Source organism: Motacilla alba, unplaced genomic scaffold, assembly GCF_015832195.1.
Source record: "Motacilla alba alba isolate MOTALB_02 unplaced genomic scaffold, Motacilla_alba_V1.0_pri HiC_scaffold_497, whole genome shotgun sequence".
Taxonomy (NCBI): Eukaryota; Metazoa; Chordata; class Aves; order Passeriformes; family Motacillidae; genus Motacilla; species Motacilla alba.
Genome location: NW_024037609.1, coordinates 1 through 9,886, shown reverse-complemented (window position 1 = coordinate 9,886; position 9,886 = coordinate 1). Strand labels below are relative to the sequence as shown.

The 9,886-nt window shown below is 45.3% G+C and overlaps 1 long non-coding RNA gene across 1 annotated transcript; it reads right to left on the bottom strand.

Annotated features, from left to right (window-relative positions):
• Positions 1-8,608: 8,608 nt before the first annotated feature.
• LOC119696839 lies at positions 8,609-9,875 on the bottom strand. The gene is made up of 2 exons (XR_005255674.1): positions 9,721-9,875; positions 8,609-9,225 (listed from the first exon to the last, which is right to left on the bottom strand). It is a non-coding gene; the product is annotated as an uncharacterized LOC119696839 (long non-coding RNA).
• Positions 9,876-9,886: the final 11 nt, after the last annotated feature.

Sequence of the window (9,886 nt, the reverse complement as noted above, 5' to 3'; positions counted from 1 at the left end):
CTTAAGAAGGAGAGATAGCTGGGCATCCCCCTCAGTTTAAGCCTTAGGAAAACAAAAAAGAGGGTGGTTACCCTTAAATCAAACCCATAAAAAACATCGTTAAGGTTTTCCCCTTCTATTTAAACTGGAAAATAATGGAAAATGGTGACTCCCTGTCAATTAGCCCCCCTAACAGCATAGAAAAGGCAGGATTCTTTCAACTGAGACCATTAAAATTGCAGGGGAAGCAGATTCCCTCACAATTTGAACACAAAAAATAGGGGAAAGGGAAGCTTTTTCCCTCCATTTAAACCCCTTTTCTCCTAATAACCCCTCTCTTTTCTGGGAGTGCTGTGGAGGGTCTGGAGGCTCTGGGGAGGGACTGACACAGTAAAAGGGGAAAGTTGAAAGCTCTCCCCTGGAACCCCACATGCTGCCCGGCCCGCTCAGGTGCCGCCCCTTGGCGAGAGGGTTCTTCTCTTGGCATTTTCTCGAAGCGATGCTCCGTGCCCGGGTGGGTCCGGCTGCTCCCCTGTCCCTGCTGGATGTTCCGACCGTAGCTCTGGGAGGGGCGCTCGGGATACCCCCGTTAGCCCCTCTGGACTAGCATCTCCCTGTGCAGATATGCCCGGGGAACCCCCTGAAAGCAGCTGGTCACACGGGGTGCTGCTAGACCTTGGACTGGGGGGTGAGGTGAAGAAAGGTCCTGTGAAGAAAGTTCCCTCCCCTACACAGCCCTTCATCTGCCCCTTAAACAATGTGGTGCTAGACTTTCCTTTCCAAGGAAATTAACAGTCTTTCCCTTCTGCGTGCCCAGGGCCAAAACTGGGATTCTGCCTCCAAAACTGCAGACGGCAAACGATTTCTGGCAGACCGCAGCTGCCGAAGCCGAGAACTCTCGCTGCCCTTGGAGTGCCACGGGCCTCTTGTGAACGGACGTCCGCACGCGGCGGGGGTGAGTTTGGCTTTATGGGGAAAAGGGCTGGCGTTCCTGTCCGGGGGCCTATGCCTGCTCCGCTTCCGAACGGCGCGGGATCTCTCCCGGAGTGGAGCTGCCCCCGCCTAGAACTCGGGCTGCCCTGGCAGTTTGCTGAGCGCCTCCTGCAAACTGGCATCGGGAAACTCGGGGTGTGAGTTTTCCTGTGTGGAATTTCTCACAGACCAAAGCTAAGGGCATCTAACCCTAACTTTGACCGCAAGGACTTAGCTGGGTCTAAAACTTACGACTTTCGGACCGAGAGCGGGGGACAGGACCCGCTGTGCTGCCGCTGGCCCCTTTCTAATGCATTGCAGCCCTAAAACTTTGCCTTTTCAGAGGGTGTGTCCTCTGACCCTGCCCGTAATCTTCAAAATATGCTAAAGATTCCTAAAATAGCTTTGAAAAACCCCCAACAATACCCTAAAAAATCCCAGACAAGTCCTAAAAAACCTTCCAAAATCCCCTAAGTATGTTTAAAAGTTCTGGAACAAACCTCAAAAAAAACATGCTCAGCCTCCAAACTCTACCTATTGCTCTCTAGCCCTCAGATGTCGTCCCTATCTTTTTGCAGTGGTACTTGTTGTCCTCTGAGGGTTCTGTCATTGTCCTGGTGTGAGGGTTGCTGTCTTGTCACACCGGGAGGGTTGCGGTGTGGTCTCACTGTTGGGGTTGCTGTGTTGTGCTGCTGTTGGGGGAAAAGGCTGTTGGTAGGGGGACTGCTTAGGGTGAAGTCAGGGCTGGGGTGTGTGTACCTGAACTTGCCTCCTAAGCTGTACCCTGTAGCCCTGATTTCCACTGGACTGTCCAGCCCTCAGGTCCTCTCCCTTTACCCCTAAATCCCTCCCTCTACGCCCCAGCCTTCAGGCTCTGTGTCACCCTCAAGCCCCTTCTCAGCTACCCTTCGGCCTCTGTGTTTCGTGCTGTGAAAAGACCCCAGAAAACCCTAAGAATTCCCTAAAAAAAGCCCTAATCTTCAAAATGTCCTAAAACCCCCCAAAGAATACCCTTAAAATACACTAAAAATACCCTACTTTTAAAAACCCCAGAACACCCCAACAACCCCTAAATATCCCCTAAATAGTCCTAAAAGAGCTCAAAAATAGCCCAAAAATCCTTAAAATGCCCTGACAAGACCTTTAAAACAGACCTAAAAATTCCCTCAGAAACTGTAGAAATACCCTATATCTAAAAAAGTCCTCCACATACCCTCAATAGTCCTAAAAAAGCCCCAAGAAGACTCAGAAACCCCCCTAAAAATTCTAAAAACTACTAAGAAAGCCCTTAAAATACCCTAAAAAGACCTCTTAAAAGCCCTGAAAGAGCCCTAAAATTATCCTAAACGTTCCCAGAAAATCCCTAAAAAACTCCCACAAACACAACCCTAAAATATCCTTTGCAACCCCTGAAAAAAGCCCTAAAAAATGCACATCCCCCAACTCCTACCTTTCACTGTCTAGCCCACAAACATCATCGCTACCTTTTTACTACGGTCGCTGCCTTGTGCTGTTGTTGGGGAAAACTGGTGTCCTAGGGGTGCTGTTTGGGGTGAGCTTAGGGTTGGGGTGAGGGCTTCTGCAACTGTAGCCTAACCTTACCTATTACTCTGGGTCCTGTCCTTTTTACCCCTAACCCTCAGTGTAAGCTGCCCACTTGTCAAACCCCCCCTCTTTGCCCCTCAGCCCGGAATGTCTGTGTGTCACCCCAAGCCCTGCAACGTTGTCCCTTGGCCTCCTAACCTCCGATGGACGCTCTCCACCCGGGTAGGGTTGGTTTTTAGGGTGAGGTTAGGGGAGGTGTGAGTGCTGGTTCACCTGTCACCCTCAGGCACCCCCCACTTTTCCCCTCAAGGCTCTCCCCAAGCCTCTTCTTGTCACCCTCAAGTTCCCTAGAGTAGCCTCTCAGCATCTCTGTGACAATCTGGACCCCCCAGTCGCTCCTAAAGATTCCTTCTGCCTCTCAGCTACCCGATCCTCTGTCACCCTCCAGCCTACCCTCCTCAGCCCGCATCCTTTGTGACACCTTGCAGCCCAGCATCCACAGCGGCCAAAACCCGAAAATTCTGCTACTCACCATTCTCCTAAGAATGCCGGGCTCCTCGGGGCGCACGCTTCGGCTGCGCTCGGAGGCCGACGCCGTCGTCGCAGAGCCTGCCTGGATTAAGAAGAGATGAGGTGATTTGGTATTGCTGAAACGTGACGGGACGTTGGCTCGTTCTCCTCGCGGGGAGCGGACAGAGCGACCGGCACCGGCCGGGACCAGCGCAGCGCCCGCGCCGCCTCTTCCGCCCGCCGGCCCGGCAAAGCCCCCCTCGACTCCGCACGGCTCGCACCGCCTGCACGCCGGACCGGCGCCGCCCCGCCGGGATTTTCCGGCACGCGGTCGCCTCCACCGTCTGGAGCGGGGCGCGCGCGGGGGCTAGGGGGGGTGCAGCCCTGTTCCGACGCCGCTCGCATGCCCCCGGCCCGTGCACCGCTGCGACCGCGCCCCTGCCGCCCGCCGAAACCGGCCCCGCCGGGCCGCCCTCGCCGCCGCCATTCACCTCAGCCACGGCGTCTCTTTACGCTTCTGAAACACCTTCGCCCCTCCCCGCTATTTACAGACACCGCCCCGCTCGCCGCTCGCTTCTCCCGCCCCTCGCCCTCCCCTCCCTCGGCAGCCGTCCTTCCCCCGCCCCCCCGGCGCCCAGCTGCGAGGGGCGGGGCGCTGGCTCGGGGGGGCTGCAGTGCCGCGCTGTGTCCACAGGGCGGCAGCACTCCCGCCGGCCGCAGCCGGGGGCTGCCGCTCGCCTGGAGGGAAGGGAGGCAAGAACAACAGGTGCGACCCCCTTCGAAAACTCATCAAAAATAAATGCCCCAAAAAAACCCGCACGAAAACTAAAAACACCCTGCCTGTAACCAAATAAAACCTCAAAACACCCTTTCCTTAAAATTATATTTAACTATTTTTTACATTTTTCAGATTCACATTTACATTTATAGTGTATATAAAAGTACAAATTATTTCTATTCTATATTACACCTATTGCTCATACTTATTTATATTTAAACTTTTGTATATATATCTATACATTTGTATATTTAGATTTAAATATATTTAGATTAGATTTATATATATATATTTCTAAATTTAGATTTCTATTCCTAAAATACATATGTTCTTTAAAACGAAACCCCTGCCTCTAACCAAAATCTGTCCATATTTTTAATATTAATTATAAATTATTAAAAAAACCCCTGCCTCTAAACAAATAAGAACAAAAACCCACTTTATTTAAAAATATACTTAGTTTTATATTTATATTTTCCACAATTATACTCACACTTACATTTCTTTAATATTCATATATTTGATTTATAGATACATATATATCATAATGTAATACTATAGCTACAGTATGATTTACATTATGTATTTTATCAATTTCTAAGACTTAGAATTTTCTCCCTTTTATATTTTTCTATATCTTTATATATTTATGATACAGGTCTATATTTGGATTTATATTTTTAATCAGTATTTCTTTTTTTATTATTTATAGTAAAAGCCCTGCCTATAACCAAACTTTTTTTAAAAATCCCACCGTTATTTAAAAAAAAATAATTATTTTTATATTTCTATTTTTTCATATTTCTATTCACATTTATATTTTATAGTGATGTATTCCATTTGCAGACGTAAATAGCATATAGCAAAATATAATTATATATATTCTAAAAAATATATCTATTTTTAATACTTATAATATCTAATTTTATTACTTATATTAACTTAGATTTTATATATGTATTTGTTCTATATTTCTATACTTAGATTTCAAGTTTTATAATTGTTATACATGTAAAATTAAAAAGCTGCCTAAAACCATATAAAAAAAAAAACCAAAAAAACAAAGCCTTCATTTTTATCCCTACTTAATTATTTTTATATTATATTCTTCATATTTATATTCAATTTACAATTTGTTATATATCTTATACGGATATACTATAGTTATCGATCTATTATATATTACACATAATATATTACAATATAAGAAGATATATAGAGTATTATTGGTAATATGAAGTGTATCTAGTTCTGTTATTTTGTATTTATTTCTATTTTATGCTTTTCTATATATCTTTATATATTTATAATATATTCCTATTTTTACATCGTTGACGTTGCTGTTTATAATCTGTATTTCTATATTTTACATAAACATCTAATGGACATAAAACATTATAATATCTTCCTGATATAATACAAAACTATGCTGCATGTTCTCTTTATTTATATTTATTTTATTTGAATTTTATATCTACAATTTATATTCCCATTTCCATATTTATATCTCTGTTTTGCTTATTTACACTGGTATGGCTGGGAGGCGGGGAGACGGGACAGGACGAAAGGGGACGAAACGGGAGAGGCACGGCACTACTATTATGATTTAAATAACACCCCTGCCTCTACGCAAATGCAAGCCAAAAAGAACCCCTTTCTTTTAAACAGCATTTTAGTTTGAGAACATGCCCTATTTTTACATTGCCATTCCCATTTCAAATGTCTATGGATGGGTAGTGCTGTCTGTAGTCTATATTAGGTCTCTTCGGCTACACTCGGCTGTTCTCGACAACACTCGGCTATGCCCGCTCTTCGGCTGCACTCGGCTACGGTCGGCTATTATCGGCTCTTCGGCTAAAGCCGGCTATTATCGGCTGCACTCGGCTCTTCGGCTGCACTCGGCTACCGTCGGCTACGCTCGGCTCTTCGGCTGCATTCGGCTACTCTCGGCTACGCCCGGCTACGCTCGGCTCTTCAGCTGCACTCGGCTGCACTCGGCTCAGCTGGATTTGCGCGCCCTTTTTGCCGCCATCTTGAGAAGGTCAAACCAGTCCGCGACACGCCACACTCAACAGGGCGGCGGGGAGGGGACCTCGGCAGGGAGATAGGCGTTTAGCGCCAATGCCTGTCACAAACCCGCCGAAATACGCCCGCCCGCGGCGCCGCTGAGCCCACAGCCCGTCTCCAAGCTAGCCGAAGCGCCACAGAAAATCCCGCTCGCGCCGCGCCGGCGCCGGTGTTCCGTGCGGGCAGTCCAGTAGACGCACCGCGGTCCTCCGATTTGCGCGCCTTTTTTGCCGCCATCTTGAGAAGGTCAAACCAGTCCGCGACACGCCACACTCAACAGGGCGGCGGGGAGGGGACCTCGGCAGGGAGATAGGCGTTTAGCGCCAATGCCTGTCACAAACCCGCCGAAATACGCCCGCCCGCGGCGCCGCTGAGCCCACAGCCCGTCTCCAAGCTACCCGAAGCGCCACAGAAAATCCCGCTCGCGCCGCGCCGGCGCCGGTGTTCCGTTCCGGCAGTCCAGTAGACGCACCGCGGTCCTCCGATTTGCGCGCCTTTTTTGCCGCCATCTTGAGAAGGTCAAGCCCGTCCGCGACACGCCGCGCCCGCCCTGCCGCCCGCCGCCGCACACAGGCGTGCCCGCCGAGCGCCGCTCGGCCGCCGAGCGCCGCTCGCCTGCACTACCGCGCTCTGCCCACAGGGTGGCAGCACCGCCGCCCGCCCCACCCCACGCCGCGGCGCTGCCGCCGGGGAAGGCGGCAAAAACCGGCAGCTGCCACCGCAACGGGAGCCGCCCCCGGCAAAAAAACCCTCCAGAATCAATGCCCCCCCGACAACGCGAAAGGAGAAAAAGAAAAAAAAAACAAAAACAAAACCCTGCCTCTACCCAAATGAAAGCCAAAAAGAACCCCTTTCTTTTCAACTGCATTTAAGTTTGAAAAAACGCCATATTTTTATATTTACATTCCCATTTACATTTAAAATGTCTATTGATGTGTAGTGCTATCTGTATTCTATATTACATCTCTTCCTATCCCTTCTATTTATCTATATTTTATATTTCTGGAAATATTTTTTAAATCGTGATTATATGTCTCTCTATGTAGAACTGTGTAACACTATCAAGATCTGTATTATTTAAAATAAAATAATTAAAATAATCAATTAAAATAAAAAACCCCGCCTCAAACCAAATAAAAAGCAACCCCCCCCCCCCCCCCCTTGATTTAAACCATATTTTTTAGAGTATTACATTCAAGGTATTACTTGTAGTATAGTGGAAATTTTTTAGGCTATTACATTTTTCATAATTATATATTCATATTTCCATTTATATTTTTTATTTATTATGTAGATTATACATGTTATATAAAATACCTTTTAATATATTTTTATATATACATAAATATATATACATATATATGTACATACTATTCTTAGATATCTCTCTTACTTCTATTAATTCATAGGTAATATTTATAGATATCATTATAGATATATTTGGATCTTTGGATTTCTATTTTTAGATTATTTCTATTTATGTTACTGAGTAAAAAACCTGCCTATCAACTAATAAAAACCAAAAAAACGCCCCGTTTATTTTAAACTGTATGTCATTATTTTTATATTTACGATCTATAGTTAGATATTTTTGCGTATATAGAATAGACTGTGTTTTGTATATGTTATACCAGGTTACAAGAACATACTATATATTACAGTTTGATTTGTTTCGATTCTTATGTTTACCCTTATAATGTGATCTTTTTAAATGGATATTTCTTTCTATTTTAAACTAGATATCGAACCCCATAAATTCACTAACCTAACACATCAGAACCACAAAAATGCTGCACCCTCCTCGGCACCGCCACGCGCTCACATCCCAGCACAACACAGAAAAACAGAGCCCGCTCCTGTTGCCAACAGAGCGGAGATCCCACAAGGCTTCCCCCGATTAGAAACTCAAACAAACCCATCTATAAAGAAATGTAAAAATCCCATTAGAGCTAGCCCAAAACCTCCGTGCTTCCTCATCATAAACTTCCTCCTCAATCAATTTCTCAGAAACCCAAAAAACTCCAATACACATCCAAAAGGAAAGAACTGCTAAGAAAAACAAAAACCTGTACAAAATAAATCAAACCAGCTCCCTAAACTCCAGACTGTACAACTGACCCTAAACATTACTAAAAAGACCCCCGAAGCTCTACCTTTATGCTAACTCACAAGTAATGAACAATAATCTGTAGAAATAATTTTAAATTTAAAAAAAACTAATGAAAAGCATAAAAAAAATTCTAAGCTATTAAAATGTCAAAAAATATCACTGCTAAAATTTTAAAAAAATATATACTGCCTATAAACACCCACCATATAAATGCTCCTGTCCCCAAAAAGAAAACTAAACCCCCCCCCCCCCCCCCCCCCCACCGGCTGCACACAACATGAAGCAAGACAATTAATTCTAAAAACCACCTTAAGCCACTACGTAAAAAAACCTTTCAAAAATTAAAAACTGCAGGTAACAAAAGCCATCCAATCACTTAAACACCCAAAACTCCAGCAGCCGAGCTGCCCCTACCAAATCTCTGTGTTTATACCTACGATAAACTAAGCCAAAATCCCAGCAATACATCTCAGAAGTCTATTAAAGAAACCTGTTGAAATTAATTCTGCCTCAAATACAAACCAAGCCATCCACAGAGTTATCTTCACTCAAAAAACAAATGACACAGAGTTAACAACACCAAAAAAGAAGACAACACACCGTACACCACCAAAGAGTATCACGTTGAAGGAAAAAAAAATAAATTATTTGGCTTTTTTTCAAACTAACTTCTTTTATTAGCTAGAACTAAAGCTTTCAAAACTCCATACGTATCGCAAGCAACGTGCAGTTCTGGTTTCTCCCCGTACACTCTTTGTACAAAGGGCCTGGGCACAGCACAGGGCCGGGATTCAATGGAATGAATGCATCCCCCACGACCTTTCAAAGAGCTCCGGCACCGCGGCTCGCAGATCCGGACTGCCGTGCTCAGCTACCCTCACGGCCACGTTCAAGCACAATCCACCAGATTGCTCAGAGAATTCCCACTAAAACTCAGCTATAATCACTGAGCAGAAAGTCCTTTGGGGTGCTGCTCCATCTCTCAGCTGCTCCGGGCAGAGGGAAGACGGCTTCTCGTCACGCACGGCAGCAGCAGCGATGGATCCTGGAGGTGGGGGGGGGGGAGGGCTGGGGTTTTTTTTGTGGATGTAAAAAAAAAGGGTAATGAAATTAAACCAGGTCTGATATAAATGTCTTGAAGCGCCATTCGAGCTTCTTAAACCCAAGAAAACCGTTCCGATTCCTGAGTCCGGTCTTCCGCTGCCTCCTCGCTCTTTGCGCTCGCAGCCCGTTGCAGGAAGCTCTGCAGCCTTTCTTCCCCATCCTGTGTTAGAGAGGGGACAGCTATTAGGGGCACGCACACGCACAAACGGTCTTCAAAAAGATCAAATGCCTGCAGTAAAAATTACATAAGTAATATCCTCTCTCAAACTGTTCAAGAAAAGGGAAACTGGAGGTTTAATGTCCCTCTGAGGGATATGGGATAAAATCTTCCCCCTGAGTGTGCACACAGTAATAAAATACTGATTTTTTGGACCAAACGAGGTAGGTCTGTATGAGACCTACAGCTCAGGGGGCTTTCACGGCTCCCGGCGATGAGGACTGAGCACAGAAGAAAGTTAAAGATGAAGTGTTAGTCCCCTGAATTATTGCCCTGATGTAGGGGTTTTTTTTGGTTTGTTTTTTTTTTTTTTTTTTTTTTTTTTTTTTTGTTTTTTTTTTTTTTTTTTTTTTGTTTTTTGTTTTGGTTTTTTTTTTTTTTGTTTTTTGGGGTTTTTTTGGGTTTTTTTTTTTTTTTTCCCCCTGCTAAGAGACATACCAGCTTCTTCCCTTTGTTTCTGGGTTTCCAAGTCACCCTGTAATTCGTAACCTGCACCAAGCTGACACGGCTAAGTGAGGAATCCGGCTGCTGTGCTCCAAGCCACGTGTCCCTGGCGTGACGGGAAGTCAGGAGTACAGAAACAGCTGTGGGAAGAAAGGTGAGA